Source organism: Hyperolius riggenbachi, chromosome 9 (genome assembly GCF_040937935.1).
Source record: "Hyperolius riggenbachi isolate aHypRig1 chromosome 9, aHypRig1.pri, whole genome shotgun sequence".
NCBI lineage: Eukaryota > Metazoa > Chordata > Amphibia > Anura > Hyperoliidae > Hyperolius > Hyperolius riggenbachi.
In genome coordinates this window covers 285,925,150-285,941,730 of record NC_090654.1, presented here as the reverse complement: position 1 = coordinate 285,941,730, position 16,581 = coordinate 285,925,150, and the positions used below count along the sequence as shown (strand labels likewise).

General features: G+C 43.2%; 1 protein-coding gene across 1 annotated transcript in view; it reads right to left on the bottom strand.

Annotated features, from left to right (window-relative positions):
* The window catches only part of LOC137533635 (alpha-1-antitrypsin-like), a 70,290-nt gene extending 54,175 nt beyond the window's left edge, over positions 1-16,115 (bottom strand). The window contains exons 1-2 of the mRNA XM_068254976.1: positions 16,098-16,115; positions 1,215-1,337 (exon numbers count right to left, since the gene is read on the bottom strand). The gene's annotated coding sequence lies outside the window, so the exon portion shown is untranslated. The remainder of the gene's footprint in view (positions 1-1,214; positions 1,338-16,097) is intronic.
* Between the last annotated feature and the right edge of the window lie 466 nt (positions 16,116-16,581).

Sequence of the window (16,581 nt, the reverse complement as noted above, 5' to 3'; positions counted from 1 at the left end):
TTGGTGAAACTTTAAAACATTTAGTACTCATTTTAGAGTGACGGTATACATTTAAACACACATTCCAAAAAAATAGAATTTAGATTTTTGTTTGTTAATGTTAATCTTAGCTGTCTGTGGAGATGACTCACTTAATGTGAATAATGTGTGCATATCATCCAGGGGCGTAACTAGATGTCCCCGGGCCCCCCTGCAAGAATTTGAGTAAAAAAAGCATGGCAATTTTACCAACATCAACAACCGTTGTTTGCCTTAAAATAAACTGTATCAAATGAATCTTAAGGCAGCCTTACATCTAGCGACCAAGAAGCAAATCTCTTTCTGGTCAAATCTGATAAGAGAGAGATCTGTCAGCTGCCCATGTACCTCAAGCCGATTCCAGATTAATTTCATGCTGAAATTGATCTGCAATCGGCCTTGCGATGCTGTATCTGCCGCCTTGCTGACCCACTGCTGCCCCCTAATGTGTAATGTACAACACCCCTACCCCCTTCGTGCTCAATGCACAGTACATTACCTCTCAGTGTCCACTGCTCGCTCCAGGCACAGTCTTTCGCCCACACACGCAACCCACATGGTTGCTGGAGTAATGCGTATGTGATGTCACACATGCGCCGGCGTTGCACCAGCAACCACATGGGGTGCGTGTATAGATGAAGGACAGCACCCAGAGCCAACCCGGAGGTAGCGGCGGCCGGTCATGTAATGTATAGTGCACTGGGCGCCGGGAGGGGGGGTTGTACATTACACATTTGGTGGGGAAAGCATTGGGGGTTTCGCCGCGTTCATCGCTCACCCCGATTTCGCTCGCTGTTACCGCCACGCACCTGATCGAGCCAGTCGGCCCTACATCTTGCAGCATGTCCCTCCCACTAATGCGACCAATTTCGGCACAAAATTGTTCACATTGCCGATTACAAATATAATAATTGCATCGATCGGTCAATCGGCCGTCGAGTGACTCGAGTCACCTGATGTATGGCTACCTTTAGATAGAAATTACTGTGATGTATACAGTCCATTTAAACAAAACAAAAACAAAAAAGCTTGTCTCATCAAAAGTAATCATTTTTAATATTATTCCTGATAAATCAGATTACCAGTAATGTAATTAAATTATAATAATTAAATTACTTTGTAATGCAAATATTCTCAGTTTGAAGAGAGATTTGAGCAGCTTATTGTGCATGGACTTTATGTGAATTATTACTTACAGGAGACTTGATGTAAGAGACCAGGAGGTCCTCTGTGGCTGGACGGAGAGACTGATGTACTTTTCAGCTGAGTCACACCTTGTAGTTCCTCTGGCCACTCCCATCCCCCGCAGCCTCCGCCCCCTGCCAGTAGATTTATACCTTCTCATAAAGCAGTAAAAGCTTCTCTGAAGAACTTGTTTCAGCGTTATACAGGCAAGGTAGTCATGACATCTCATCAAGATTTATTTGTGGATTTGTTTGCTACTAGATTTTAAAGGCCCACTCCAGCAAAAAAAGTAAGCAGTTAAAATATGTTCGAACTGACAGGTTTTTGGACTAGTTCATCTCCTCATGGGGGATTCTCAGGGTTTTCTTTGTTTTCAAAACCAAAGACAGTTGCTCAGTCTAACAGACAAAATAGTGTTCAAACATGTAGGGAAGCTGACTGGTATCTTACTATTTTGGCAGTTAAACTGCCGCTAAGGCAATGCTTTGAAAACAAAGAAAATCTTGAGAATCCCCCAGAGAAGATGGACTAGTCCAAAACCTCAAACACTGGTTCGCACGAATGTCAGGGGCCCCAGCCTCTCTCACTTGCTGGGGCCCCCAAACCACCATGCGATACCCAGAGGGAAATGTGGGCGAGCCCTGGTTCTCTCACCTCCAGGGACTTCACCCCCATCACCTCCAAACTGAATGCAAACTGCAACACACACAAAAAAAAAAAAAAAAAAATTATGTGTGTTGCAGTTTGCATTCAGTTTGGAGGTGATGGGGGTGAAGTCCCTGGAGGTGAGAGAACCAGGGCTCGCCCACATTTCCCTCTGGGTATCGCATGGTGGTTTGGGGGCCCCAGCAAGTGAGAGAGGCTGGGGCCCCTGACATTCGTGCGAACCAGTGTTTGTGATTTTAAATTTCTGTTTTGCAGCTTCCAGGATGCGGTTGACAGGTGAGTGGTTAGGGAGGGGACTGTGTGGGAGATGTGCCTACACGGGGCGTCCCTGTAAATGATGCAATTCACGATTACGTCCAACCAAGCCTCCCACCTGAATGCTAATTTATGCAAATCCTGCTAGATCGGTATGGCAGGCAAAGGGTGTCTGACCGCGCACCTGATTGGCTGACTGGTGCCTGCTGGCCAGATAGAGGTAGGAAATTGCCTGAACTGGTAGTGAGCAAAAAACTAGTCCAAAACCTGTCAGATTTTTACTGCTTACTTTTTTTCACTGGAGTGGTCCTTTAAATAAGGCATACGTTTTAGGAAGTTCTCCTCCATCATCTCTTTTTTCCACAAGTTTTGACCTGTCATACTGTAACTAGCGATGAGTCTTAATTTGCAATTATGATATAAAATCCTAATTCATAATTATCAGAAAATGAGTAATTTTTTGTTGTCATTTTGCCTTGATTCCAAATCCATTCGTAATTCTGTAACTTAGTGTAATTATGAAAAAAAAAATTATGGGTAACACTAAAGCATGATTTTGTGTTTTGCACAAGAATTTTCCCTGAAAAATACTTGTAATTACGAAAATTTGATGTATGGTCAAAATTATTCAAAATTTGGTTTAATTTCAGTGATTATGATTTTCCCATTACAATGGTAATCGTAATTCTGAAAATCAAGCAAAATGTAGCAAAATCTTAATTCTTCCTATTATTGGTTTATAAAGCGCCAACGTAATTAGCACATTGCGATCATCACTGGTCGTAACTATGGGGGATAGCACTTGTTCTGCTCTGAAGTGGTAGTTAGTGCTTCATCTGTACCCTATTGGGGGTTGTCAAACATTTGTAAGTATGGAGGCACCTCCAGAAGATGGAAAACAACAAAGCTCACTTTGAGAGAGGAAAGAAAGGACATTGAGTCACTCCTTGTTGATCATGATCACGGAAATAATGTCCAACCCCCACATATAAAGTTTATATCGTAGTGGATAGAACAGACTCACATTTACATCTGTAGTTTCTCCTCATGCTGAAGCCTTGCCAGAGTACACACTCAGCATTGTGTCCTCCCCTCTAGCCTGGTGCCCCTGCTCTCTGCTTGCCTGGATCAAATTACATCTATTTTCACAGTGTGAGAGACAGAAGACAGGAGAACTGCTGCAGCCTGTCTTATCCTGTCTGTTTTCTATCATTCTTATTTCAGATGTCTGTCTGCCTGCCTGGATTAGATCACTTGGACATGGGGGTGGAGTTATGACATCAATCTCCAATCTCCCAGCATCCTTTGCACCTATGGTTTGGAAATAAAAGAAATCACCCTGGCCTAATTTTTATACTGGGGTGGATTTCAAGACAAAATGTGGAATACAGACCCTGGGGGTGACAAAATCACACTTTATTATGGGCGCTTTTATATATCTTGGCAACCTATTAGGTTTAAAGCAAACTGTAATTTATAATGTAGGTACTCTCTAAGAAATATACAGTGGTGTGAAAAACTATTTGCCCCCTTCCTGATTTCTTATTCTTTTGCATGTTTGTCACACTTAAATGTTTCTGCTCATCAAAAACCGTTAACTAGTAGTCAAAGATAACATAATTGAACACAAAATGCAGTTTTGAATGTCGGTTTTTATTATTTAGTGAGAAAAAAAACTCCATATCTACATGGCCCTGTGTGAAAAAGTGATTGCCCCCCTTGTTAAAAAATAACTTAACTGTGGTTTATCACACCTGAGTTCAATTTCTGTAGTCACCCCCAGGCCTGATTACTGCCACACCTGTTTCAATCAAGAAATCACTTAAATAGGAGCTATCTGACACAGAGAAGTAGACCAAAAGCACCTCAAAAGCTAGACATCATGCCAAGATCCAAAGAAATTCAGGAACAAATGAGAACAAAAGTAATTGAGATCTATCAGTCTGGTAAAGGTTATAAAGCAATTTCTAAAGTTTTGGGACTCCAGCGAACCACAATGAGAGCCATTATCCACAAATGGCAAAACATGGAACAGTGATGAACCTTCCCAGGAGCGGCCGGCTGACCAAAATTACCCCAAGAGCGCAGAGAAAACTCATCCGAGAGGCCACAAAAGACCCCAGGAGAACATCTAAAGAACTGCAGGCCTCAGTTGCCTCAATTAAGGTCAGAGTTCACGACTCCACCATAAGAAAGAGACTGGGCAAAAACGGTCTGCATGGCAGATATCCAAGGCGCAAACCACTTTTAAGCAAAAAGAACATTAAGGCTCATCTCAATTTTGCAAAAAAAACCATCTCAATGATTGCCAAGACTTTTGGGAAAATACCTTGTGGACCGACGAGACAAAAGTTGAACTTTTTGGAAGGTGCGTGTCCCGTTACATCCGGCGTAGAAGTAACACAGCATTTCAGCAAAAGAACATCATACCAACAGTAAAATATGGTGGTGGTAGTGTGATGGTCTGGGGTTGTTTTGCTGCTTCAGGACCTGGAAGGCTTGCTGTGATAGGTGGAACCATGAATTCTACTGTCTACCAAAAAATCCTGACAGAGAATGTCCGGCCATCTGTTTGTCAACTCAAGCTGAAGCGATCTTGGGTGCTGCAGCAGGACAATGACCCAAAACATACCAGCAAATCCACCTCTGAATGGCTGAAGAAAAACAAAACGAAGACTTGAGTGGCCTAGTTAAAGTTCTGACCTGAATCCTATTGAGATGTTGTGGCATGACCTTAAAAAGGCGGTTCATGCTAGAAAACCCTCAAATAAAGCTGAATTACAACAATTCTGCAAAGATGAGTTAGCCAAAATTCCTCCAAAGCGCTGTAAAAGACTTGTTGCAAGTTATCGCAAACGCTTGATTGCAGTTATTGCTGCTAAGGGTGGCCTAACCAATTATTAGGTTCAGGGGGCAATTTCTTTTTCACACAGGGCCATGTAGGTTTTGAGGTTTTTTTTCTCACTAAATAATAAAAACCATCATTTAAAACTGCATTTTGTATTCAATTATGTTATCTTTGACTAATAGTTAACGGTTTTTGATGAGCAGAAACATTTAAGTGTGACAAACATGCAAAAGAATAAGAAATCAGGAAGGGGGCAAATAGTTTTTCACACCACTGTAAGTCTGTGCAGAGAGCACCTAGAGGGATAAGATTTTTATAAACAATTATCCCAAGCCAGGATTCATTTGCCTGCCAGAGTGTGACAGTGTCTTAAAACAATTTGCACTTTTGGTTGCGGATTTGGCAATTGAAGAGTCAGAAACTGACTATAATAAACTAGAGACTGAAATAACAAGTACAAAGGCAGATCAGATAAAAGCATCCAAAGAACAGTATATAGAGAGTCGATTGACTGTAATTGAACAAAAATTGGTGCCAATCCAGTAACAGAGTGAAAAGGATACGAATGAAAAATATCATACTGGTTATGAAGAAGGGAAGGTATTTTCCTGCAACATGAGAATAGCCAGAGGAAAAAAAGAGAGAAAATACCACTCCATAGACTATGACCCAATGGCCAGCTCTCCAAGGAGCTCTCTACAGTCCAACATGAGTAGCTGCTCGGAAGAGGAGGCCCCCTTTAGAAAGGAAAAAAACAGACACAGTAAATGGAAAACAAGGTCAAAAGGGCATTCTAAAGAGACAACCAATAACATGGCAGAAGGAACCACTTCTCCGATCACAGAGGAATGTCAAGAAAACGCTATATGACTCTATAAAAATCTTTCAGTTGGCATGAGTCCAACTGAGCCAAGGGTGTATTCTGCTATTTACAAAGAGACTCTCCTATTTTCTTAATGGTAGACGTCGACCCTGTAAGGATCCCTCCTGTAGCATGTCCTGTCGGTTGCAGTGGAGCTGCAACCGAGCAGTTTTGATTTCTCTGCTTGCATTTGGTTGCTTAGTTTTGATTGCATTCTTAATAAGTCTCACTGCCATCTGCAATCACTCTGCAGTTCAGAGCAGCTCAGGATGTTGTCATGAATCCACCTATGGCTTGCAGACAGCTCTGGATTTCTTACATGCATGTTGTTGCATAATTTGGCATGCGTTTGTAATGAGAGTCCTTTCCATCCACAGTCAGCTTGCAGCCTTCAATCAGCCTGAGGCCCCCTGCACACTGTAAATCCATTTCGCAATTCCGATTCCAATTCCGTTTCTGATTCCGATTTGCAATCCTGATTTTCCCTGAATGCAATCAACACACAAACACTCAATGACCAAGTTTGTGAGCTTTGGCATCAATAATTTGTATATTCCCATAGAAATTAAACAAACATTGGCTGTTTGTGACTCTGCCCCCTCCAGCATTTGAACCTCAGGCACTCAATGACTAACTGTAACAAGTTTAAGGCATCTTCTATTAACAGTGGAAAAATGGCAGCATTTTCAATATTCCTCTTGAAAATCAACAGGTGAATTTTGATTGGCTATTATAGGCTCCACCCACTTCCCTGAATATTCAGCCCAGTCGCCCTGTGACCATCTGGGCAAAGTTTGAGAACCCTGCTATTAACAGTGTACGAAGGCCTGCAGATTATATTTTCCCAGTGAAATTTGTATTTGGCTCTGCCCACTTTTTGTAACGTGGACAATGACCAAGTTTGTGAGCTTTCAGGTCCTTGGCATAAATAAAAACAAATCTGATTGGCTGCTTGTGGCTCCACCCCCTTTTCTGAATTTGAACCCCAGTGACCCAATGACCAACTGTACCAGGCTTGAGGCTTGTGACATTAACAGTGCAAAAATGGCAGCAATTTTAATATTCCCCTTGAAAATCAACAGATGAAGTTTGATTGGCTCCACCCACTTTTCTGAATATTAATCCCAGTCACCCAGTAACCAACTGTGCAAAATTTGAGAACACTGCCATTAAAAGTGAAGAACGGCTGCAGTTTACATTTTCCCAGGGAAATCTGTTTTTCACACCACTCAGTTTTTGTAACCTTGACAGACAGTCACTCAGTGACCAAGTTTGTAAGTTTTTGGGTTCCTGGCATCAAAATTGTATGAATGAAAGCAGTTTATCCAGCAAATAAATCTGATTGGCTGTTTGTGGCTCTGCCCCTTTAGTGAATTTGAACCCCAGTCACTTAATGACTGACTGTAGCAGGTTTGATGCCTCTGCCATTAACAGTGTATATGGTCCCCTTGAACATTAATAGGTGAATTTTGATTGGCTGTTGTAGGCTCCACCCATTTTTCTGAAGATTAATCCTAATCAACAAATGATCTACTGTTTCAAGTTTGAGAACCCTGCCATTAACAGTGTAAAAATGGCTTCAGTTTACTGTATATTTTTTTCCCATGTAAAAAGTTAGATGTTTTTGGCTCCGCCCACTGTTTCTAACATTGACATACTGTCACTCAATGACCAAGTTTATGAACTTTGGGGTCCTTGGTATCAATTAGTTGCATTTTCCCATTGAAATTAAACAAATCTGATTGGCTGTTTGTATCCCGCCCCCTTTTCAGAATTTAAACCCCAGTCTCCCAGTGATTGACTGTAGCAGATTTGAGGCCTCTGCCATTAAGTATGTAACAATGGCAGCAATGTAAATATTCCCCTTTAAAATCAATAGGTGAATTTTGATTGGCTGTTGTAGGCTACACCCAATTTCCTTAAAGGACTTACGAGGCCAAAATCTGCCCCCAAAACGTAAAAAAAGTTAACTACCTGGATGACTTTGTAAGGCACGGAGGACGCCGTTCCACCTGGTCCCCTCTGCTCAATAGCCCCCCGAAAGGCTGCGACCCCACGGTCCGGGTCGGTATCTGCAGCCTGCATAAAAATGGCCGCCGGAGCTGGCCACGGCTGCGCAGTCCGCATAGCCGTTACTGCGGCTGCGCAGCTCTAGGGCCTATCCCCCGATCCACGTAACAGGCAGCGTGGATCGGGGGATAGGCCCTAGAGCTGCGCAGCCGCAGTAACGGCTATGCGGACTGCGCAGCCGTGGCCAGCTCTGGCGGCCATCTTTATGCAGGCTGCAGATACCGACCCGGACCGTGGGGTCGCAGCCTTTCGGAGGGCTATTGAGCGGAGGGGACCAGGTGGAACAGCATGGAGGGCGCGGACGGCGTCCTCCGTGCCTTACAAAGTCATGCAGGTAGTTAACTTTTTTTACGTTTTGGGGGCAGATTTTGGCCTCGTAAGTCCTTTAACATTAATCCCAGCCATCCAGTGTCCAACTGTGTCAAGTTTGAGAACCCTGCCAAAACAGAATGGCTGAAATCAATCTAACAAATCTGATTGGCTGTTTGTGGCTACACTCCCTTTAGTGAATTTGGACCCCAGTCACCCAATGACTGACTGTATCAGGTTCGAGGCCTCTGCCATTAACAGTGTAAGAATAGTAGTAATGTAAATATTCCCCTTGAAAATCAATAGGTGAATTTTGATTGACTGTTGAGGGTTCCACCCACATTTCTGAATATTTATCCCAGTCACCCAGTGGCCAACTTTGTCAAGTTTGGGAACCCTGCCATTAACAGTGTAAGAATGGCTGCAATTTATATTTTGCCATGTAAAAAATGTAGTTGTTGGCGCCCCCCACTTTTTCTAACCTTGACATACAGTCACTCAATTACCAAGTTTGGAGCTTTGGAGTATTTGGTATCAAATATTTGTATATTCCCATTGAAATTAACCAAATCTGATTGGCTGTTTGTGGTCCCGCCCCCTTTCTTAATTTGAACCAGTCACCCAGTGACCAACTGTGCCAGGTTTGAGACATCTGCCATTAACAATGTAAAAATGGCAGCAATTTAAATATTCCCCTTGAAAATCAACAGGTAAATTTTTATTGGCTGTTGTAGACTCCACCCATTTTCCCAGTGAAATTTGTTTTTGGCTCCATCCACTTTTTTGTAACCTTGACAGACAGTCACTCAATGACCAAGTTTGTGAGCTTTCAGGTTCCTGGCATCAAACATTTGTGAATGGAAGCAGTTTATCAACCAAGGAAATTGGATTGGATGTTTGTGGCCCCACCCCTTTAGCGAATTTGGACTCCAGTCACCCAATAACTGACTGTAGCAAGTTTAAAGCCTCTGCCATAAACAATGTAAGAATGGCAGAAGTTTAACTATTCCCCTTGAAAATCAATAGGTGAATTTTGATTGGCTGTTGAAGGCTCCACCCACTTTCCTGAATCTTAATCTCATTTACCCAGTGACCAAGTGAGGCAAGTTGCAGAACCAGTGGCGTCCCACAATGGGGCCTCCCAAGCACTCTATACATAATAATTTATATGGCGCACCAAAACCTGCCAATGGCAACTACAGTGTCAGAGGTGCAAGAAGGGAATAGGGAACAGCTTGTTAATGATTACCACTATTTAAAGTATTTATAGAAGTGATTATTATGAGCACAGGACCAATAGAGAGCTAATTCTGCACTTGAGGGAGGGCCCCTTGGGTCCCCTCTGGCCCAAGGGCCCCAATGCAACCTCTGCAACCCCTATTGCTACGCCCCTGTGGAGAACCCTGCGATTAACAGTCTAAGAATGGCTGCAGTTTAAATTTTCCCATTAAAAAGGAATGGCTGAAATGTGATTAGCTGTTTTATGCTCCGCCCACTTTTCCTGGATTTGTAACCTCGGTCACCAAGTGACCACCTGTGCCAAGTGTGGAGACTGTGGCTTGATTACTGTGAGAATGGCAGCCTTTTACATTTTTTCCATTGACATGAATGGGTGAAATCTGATTTGCTGTTTGTAGCTCCGCCCACGTGTGCAGGGGGGACCCGAGACCCCCAGAACATACCATCCCAGGTAGTAAGGGATCTGTATACCAAGTTTCATTCAAATCAGTCAAGGCGTTTGAGTCATCGCAGCACATACATACTGTACATACACACATACATACGATTTTATATATATACACTAGTGACCTTAGCCAGTTTAAAAACGGGCTAGGTCTGTTTTTACTTTGCCGCCCGCCGCGCGTGTACACGTGGCGCGTGCTCTCACGTACCACGCACATGTGACGCGCACACACGCCGCCCGCACGCATGCCGCGCGCACACACGCCGGCCCCTTTTGGCCCCGTCCTCCTCCGACTCTCGGCAGTGTCCCTGCGTCTGTCCCTGCACATGCGCAATGCTAAAAAGCACTGACACGGACAGACGCAGGGACACTTGCATTTTACTGTATAGGATAGATGGAGAAATGTATTGTGTACCGGCTCGAGCAACAGAAGCAAAGGGCCATAGCCATGTACTATGGCTAAAATTCATGGTGCACAATTATATAGGTTCCTTTTGTTGTTGTTCATGTTGGTGGTAGTTATGAGGATGAGGCATGTTTGGGCAGTGGTGACACCATAAGTTTTGGGTCAACAAGCTTGACATCTGCCCACAATTGGCACAGTATGCCATCTGGGTTCTTTCTTGCCCAGCATCCAGTGTTCTGTTGAAAAGGACCTTCAGTACCGCAGGTAGGGTTGTCATGGACAATCAATCATGACTATTGTCAAATAATATCAGCCGCCTCCTTTTTAACCACTTTGGTACAAGCAGCCTCTGCCCCCTTAAGGACCAGAGGCTGTTGGCACGCTAAAACACCGCATCCCGACGAATCGCCGAAAAAAATCTGCCGCTCCCGCCGGTCACGCCACTCTGGCCCCACCACAGGCAGCTCTCTCTGCCGTCTCTATGACAGCAGAGCTCTGTGCGCCAGTCAGGAGCCGCTTTCATTGGCTCCTGACCCTGTCACTCAATGTAAGCCAATGGGAACGGCTTACAAGAATGACAGGACCAGGAGCCAATGAAAACAGCTCCTGCCCGGCTCACAGTGTTCTGCCGTCATAGAGGCGTCAGGGCTGCTAATTGCGGCGGATGGAAAGCGGCGAGAGCGGCGGTGTCGGGCGGGAACGCGTGGTGAATGGGACGTAGAGTTTACGTCCGGTCAGAACCGCAGCGCCACCTGCCCGACGTAGATTTATACTGCAGCGGTCCGCAAAAAGTTAAAAAAGGAACGAAAGGTGGGTTACTAGCAAATATTAGCCCCCGCGCCCCCCCTTCCCAATGACAGATGTACAATTTTGGTATGAGCATTATGGCAAAACAATCTATATATATAAAATGTATGTATGCTGAAAAGCTTTATGGAGATGAAGATTTCATTTTTCCTCACGACCTGGCACCTGCTCACAGTGCCAAAACCACTGGTAAATGGTTTACTGACCATAGTATTACTATGCTCAATTGGCCTGCCAACTCTCCTGCTCTGAACCCCATAGAGAATCTGTGGGATATTGTGAAGAGAAAGTTGAGAGACGCAAGACCCAATACTCTGGATGAGCTTAAAGAGGAACTCCAGTGAAAATAATGTAGTAAAAAAAGTGCTTCATTTTTTACCATAATTATGTATAAATGATTTAGTCAGTGTTTGCTCATTGTAAAATCTTTCCTCTCCCAGATTCACATTCTGACATTTATTACATGGTGACATTGTTACTGTGGGCAGGTTATTTAGCTGTTTCTAGCTGCTCTGTCTGTTACAGACAGCTAATAACAGCTATTTCCTGTCTCTGAACATTGTTACATTGTGGCAGTTTGCCAGCAGTACCGCGGTATTCAGAGCCTCTTGTGGGAGGGGTTTCAGCACAAAATCAGTCACACAGCGCCCCCTGATGGTCTGTTTGTGAAAATCATTGTCTTTCTCATGTAAAACGGGGTATCAGCTACTGATTGGGAAAAAGTTCAATTCTTGGTTGGAGTTTCTCTTTAAGGCTGCTATCGAAGCATCCTGGGCCTCCATAACACCTGATCAGTGCCACAGGCTGATTGCCTCCATGCCACGCCGCATTGAAGCAGTCATTTCTGCAAAAGGATTCCCAACCAAGTATTGAGTGCATAACTGAACATAATTATTTGAAGGTTGACTTTTTTTGTTTTAAAAACACTTTTCTTTTATTGGTCGGATGAAATATGCTAATTTTTTGATATCGGAAATTTGGGTTTTCATGAGCTGTATGCCAAAATCATCAATATTAAAACAATAAAAGGCTTGAACTACTTCAGTTGTAGTGTAATGAATCTAAAATATATGAAAGTCTAATGTTTATCAGTACATTACAGAAAATAATGAACTTTATCACAATATGCTAATTTTTTGAGAAGATTCTGTATGTATGTACAGTATGTGTATATGTGTGTGTGTGTGTGTGCCGCGATCACTCGACAATGCCCTGACCGATTTGAGCAAAACTTGGTATACAGATCCCTTACTACCTGGGATGATATGTTCTGGGGGTCTCGCGTCCCCCCCGGCACACCTGGGCGGAGCTACCAACAGCAAATCAGATTTCACCCATTCATGTCAATGGAAAAAATGCAACAGGCTGCCATTCTCACAGTAATCAAGCCAGAGTCCCCACACTTGGCACAGTTGGGCACTTGGTGACCGAGGTTACAAATCCAGGAAAAGTGGGCGGAGCATAAAACAGCCAATAAAATTTCAGCCATTCATTTTTAATGGGAAAAATGCAAACTGCAACCATTTTTAGACTGTTAATGGCAGGGTTCTCAAACTTGGCACACTTGGTCACTGGGTGAATGAGATTAACATTCAGGAAAGTGGGTGGAGTCTTCAACAGCCAATAAAAATTAATCTATTGATTTTCAAGGGGAACATTTAAACTGCTGCTATTCTTACACTTTTAATGGTAGAGGCTTCAAACTTGCTACAGTCAGTCATTGGGTGACTGGGGTCCAAATTCACTAAAGGGGCAGGGCCACAAACAGCCAAATAGATTTCCTTGGTGGATAAACTGCTTCCATTCACACATTTTTGATGCCTGGAACCTGAAACCTCACAAACTTGGTCATTGAGTGACTATGGGCCTGATTCACAAAGCGGTGCAAACTTTTTTGTGGACTTTTGCGCGCGCAAAGTGCCGCGATTCGCGCGATCGCGGCACTTTGCGCGCGCAAAAGTCCACGAAAAAGTTTGCACCGTTTTGTGAATCAGGCCCTATCTGTCTAGGTTACAAAAAAGTGGACAGAGCCAAAAACAAATTTCACTTGGAAAATATAAACTGCAGCTATTCTTACCATGTTAATAGCAGGGTTTTCAAACTTTGCACAGTTGGTTACTGGATGTCTGTAATTAATATTCAAGAAATGGGTGGAATCTACAACAGCCAATAAAAAATGTACCTGTTGATTTTCAAGAGGAATATTTAAATTGCTGCCATTCTTACATTGTTAATAGCAGATGCCTCAAACCTGATACAGTTGGTCACTGGGTGACGGGTTCAAATTAAGAAAGGGGTGGGGCAACAAACAGCCAATCAGATTTGCTTTCAATGGAAATATACAAATTATTGATACCAAGGACCCCAAAGCTCATAAACTTGGTAATTGAGTGGCTGTATGTCAAGGTTAGAAAAAGTGGTGGGCTCCAACAACTACATTTTTTTACATGGCAAAATATAAATGGCAGCCATTCTTACACTGTTAATGGCAGGGTTCCCAAACTTGACACAGTGGGCCACTGAGTGACTGGGATTAATATTCAGAAAGTGGGTGGAGCCACAACAGCCAATCAAAATTCACCTATTGATTTTCAAGGGCAATATTTACATTGCTACCATTCTTACACTGTTAATGGCAGAGGCCTCAAATCTGATACAGTCAGTCATTGGGTGACTGGGGTCTAAATTCATTAAAGGGAGTGAAGCCACAAATAGCCAATCAGATTTGTTATATTGATTTCAGCCATTCTGTTATTGGCAGGGTTCTCAAACTTGACACAGTTGGTCACTGGATTGCTCGGGTTTAAATTCTGAAAAGGGGGCGGGATACAAACAGCCAATCAGATTTGTTTAATTTCAATGGGAAAATGCAACTAATTGATGCCAAGGACCTCAAAGCTCATAAACTTGGTCATTAAGTGACTGTATGTCAAAGTTAGAAACAGTGGGCGGAGCCAAAAACAACTTACGTTTTACATGGGAAAATGTAAACTGCAGCTATTCTTACGCTGTTAATGGCAGGGTTCTCAAACTTGACACAGTTGGTCATTTGGTGACTGGGATTAATATTCAGAAAAGTGGGTTGAGTCTACAACAGCCAATCAAAATTCACCTATTGATTTTAAAGGGGAATATTTAAACTGCTGCTATTCTTACACTGTTAATGGCAGAGGCCTCAAACTTGCTACAGTCGGTCATTAAGTGACTGGGGTTCAAATTCACTAAAGGGGCAGAGCCACAAACAGCCAATCAGATTTTTTTTTTTGCTATATAAACTGCTTCCATTCACACAATTTTGATGCCAGGAACCCAAAAGCTTACAAACTTGGTCATTGAGTGACTGTGTGTCAAGGTTACAAAAACTGGGTGGAGTCAAAAAGAGATTTCCTTGGGAAAATGTAAACTGCAGCCCTTCTTCAATGTTAATTGCAGGGTTCTCAAATTTGCCACACTTCGTCACTGGGTAAAAGAGATTAAGATTTAGGAAAGTGGGTGGAGCCTGCAACAGCCAATAAAAATTCACCTATTGATTTTCAAGGGGAATATTTAACCTGCTGCCATTCTTACACTGCTTATAGCAGAGGCTTCAAACTTGCTGCAGTCGGTCATTGGGTGACTGGAGTCCAAATTAGCTAAAGGGGCGCAGCCACAAACAGCCAATCAGATTTCCTTGGTGGATAAACTGCTTCCATTCACACATTTTTGATGCCAGGAACCTGAAACCTCACAAACTTGTGTGTCAAGGTTACAAAAAAGTGGGAAACAAAATATAAACTGCAGCCATTCTTACACTGTTAATGGCAGGGTTCTCAAACTTTGCACAGTTGGTCACTGGATGACTGGAATCAATATTCAGGAAACTGGGTGGATTCTACAACAGCCAATCAAAATGTACCTGTTGATTTTCAAGGGGAATATTTAAATTTCTGCCATTCTTACACTGTTAATAGCAGATGCCTCAAACCTGCTACAGTTGGTCACTGGGTAACTGGGGTTCAAATTAAGAAAGGGGGTGGGCCACAAACAGCCAATCAGATTTGGTTAACCACTTCACAACTGAGGGGTTTTACCCCTGAAACACCAGCGCGATTTTTACCTTTCAGCACTGCTGCCATTCTTTTTTTTTCTGTAATATGATTGGTTATTGGGGACTGGGGTCCCCATAACCAATCATTGGACTGCAGAGCGGGGGTGCGTGTGCGCGCGCGCGGGTCGCGGGGGCGCGTGATCGCGCGCTGCACGTTTGTTTACTTTAGATTGTTATGAATGAAGACTGCTTCTGTTTGAAGCAGTCTTCATTCTATCCGCAATCGGCGAGTCTAATTGGATTTAGGAACGCTTGTTCCTAACGTCCAATTAGTCACCTGCTGTGCTGGCTGGCTGGAGTGTGCGCGCGAGTTCCCCGCCTACTCCCAGCCAGTAAACAAACAAGTGCGCCTTTCTCTGTCCCTGGGGGCGAAGCGGTGCGCAGAGGGACGGAGAAATTTAGTACTGGGGGGGTTAAGTGGTTAATTTCAATGGGAATATACAAATTATTGATACCAAAGCTCATAAACTTGTTAATTGAGTGACTGTATGTCAAGGTTAGAAAAAGTGGGTGGCACCAACAACCACTGTTAAGAATTGCATGGAGATTGTGCGCTGCACAGGGAACAATGCACACACCCGCAACAAGGCAGAAATGTTACTGATTAGGAAAGAACTGAAAAACCAGGAATAAAGAATAATGGAGATTTTATCAGTAATGAAACAAAGTAACATGCTGTGCATTAAACTCATGCACAGCAACAATGAACAATATCTAGCAGGCAAATGCATTCAATAGGCATACATGCACCACCACAATGATCAGGTATGAACAGACAATGTCTTGCAGGCAAATGTATTCAATAGCATACATGTAATTCAGAGTAAATACAAGGGCCTCGCTGCATAAGGTGATTTATGCAGAGCAAACCCAGTGTATGTTCAGGTGTGTTTTAAATACCATGCTGGGAGATCATGTGACAGTCCAGACCACCTCCTAGCAACAGTCTGTGGAGAAATACCATTCCTGTAGGAGTGAGCCCTCTGCTGGTGAGCAGAGAGTAGTTCATGCTGCCAAATTCCAGAGGAGAATGATGACATCTGCTGGTGAAACAAAGGTAGTTCATTCATGACGTCACCAGCAGATACAGATTGTGACAACTACATTGTTTACATGGCAAAATATAAACGGCAGCCATTCTTACACTGTTAATGGCAGGGTTCCCAAACTTGACACAGTTGGCCACTGGGTGACTGGGATTAATATTCAGAAAGTGGGTGGAGCCTACAACAGCCAATCAAAATTCACCTATTGATTTTCAAGGGGAATATTTACATTGCTGCCATTGTTACATTTTTAATGGCAGAGGCCTCAAATCTGCTACAGTCAATCACTGGGAGACTGGGGTTTAAATTATGAAAAGGGGGCGGGATACAAACAGCCA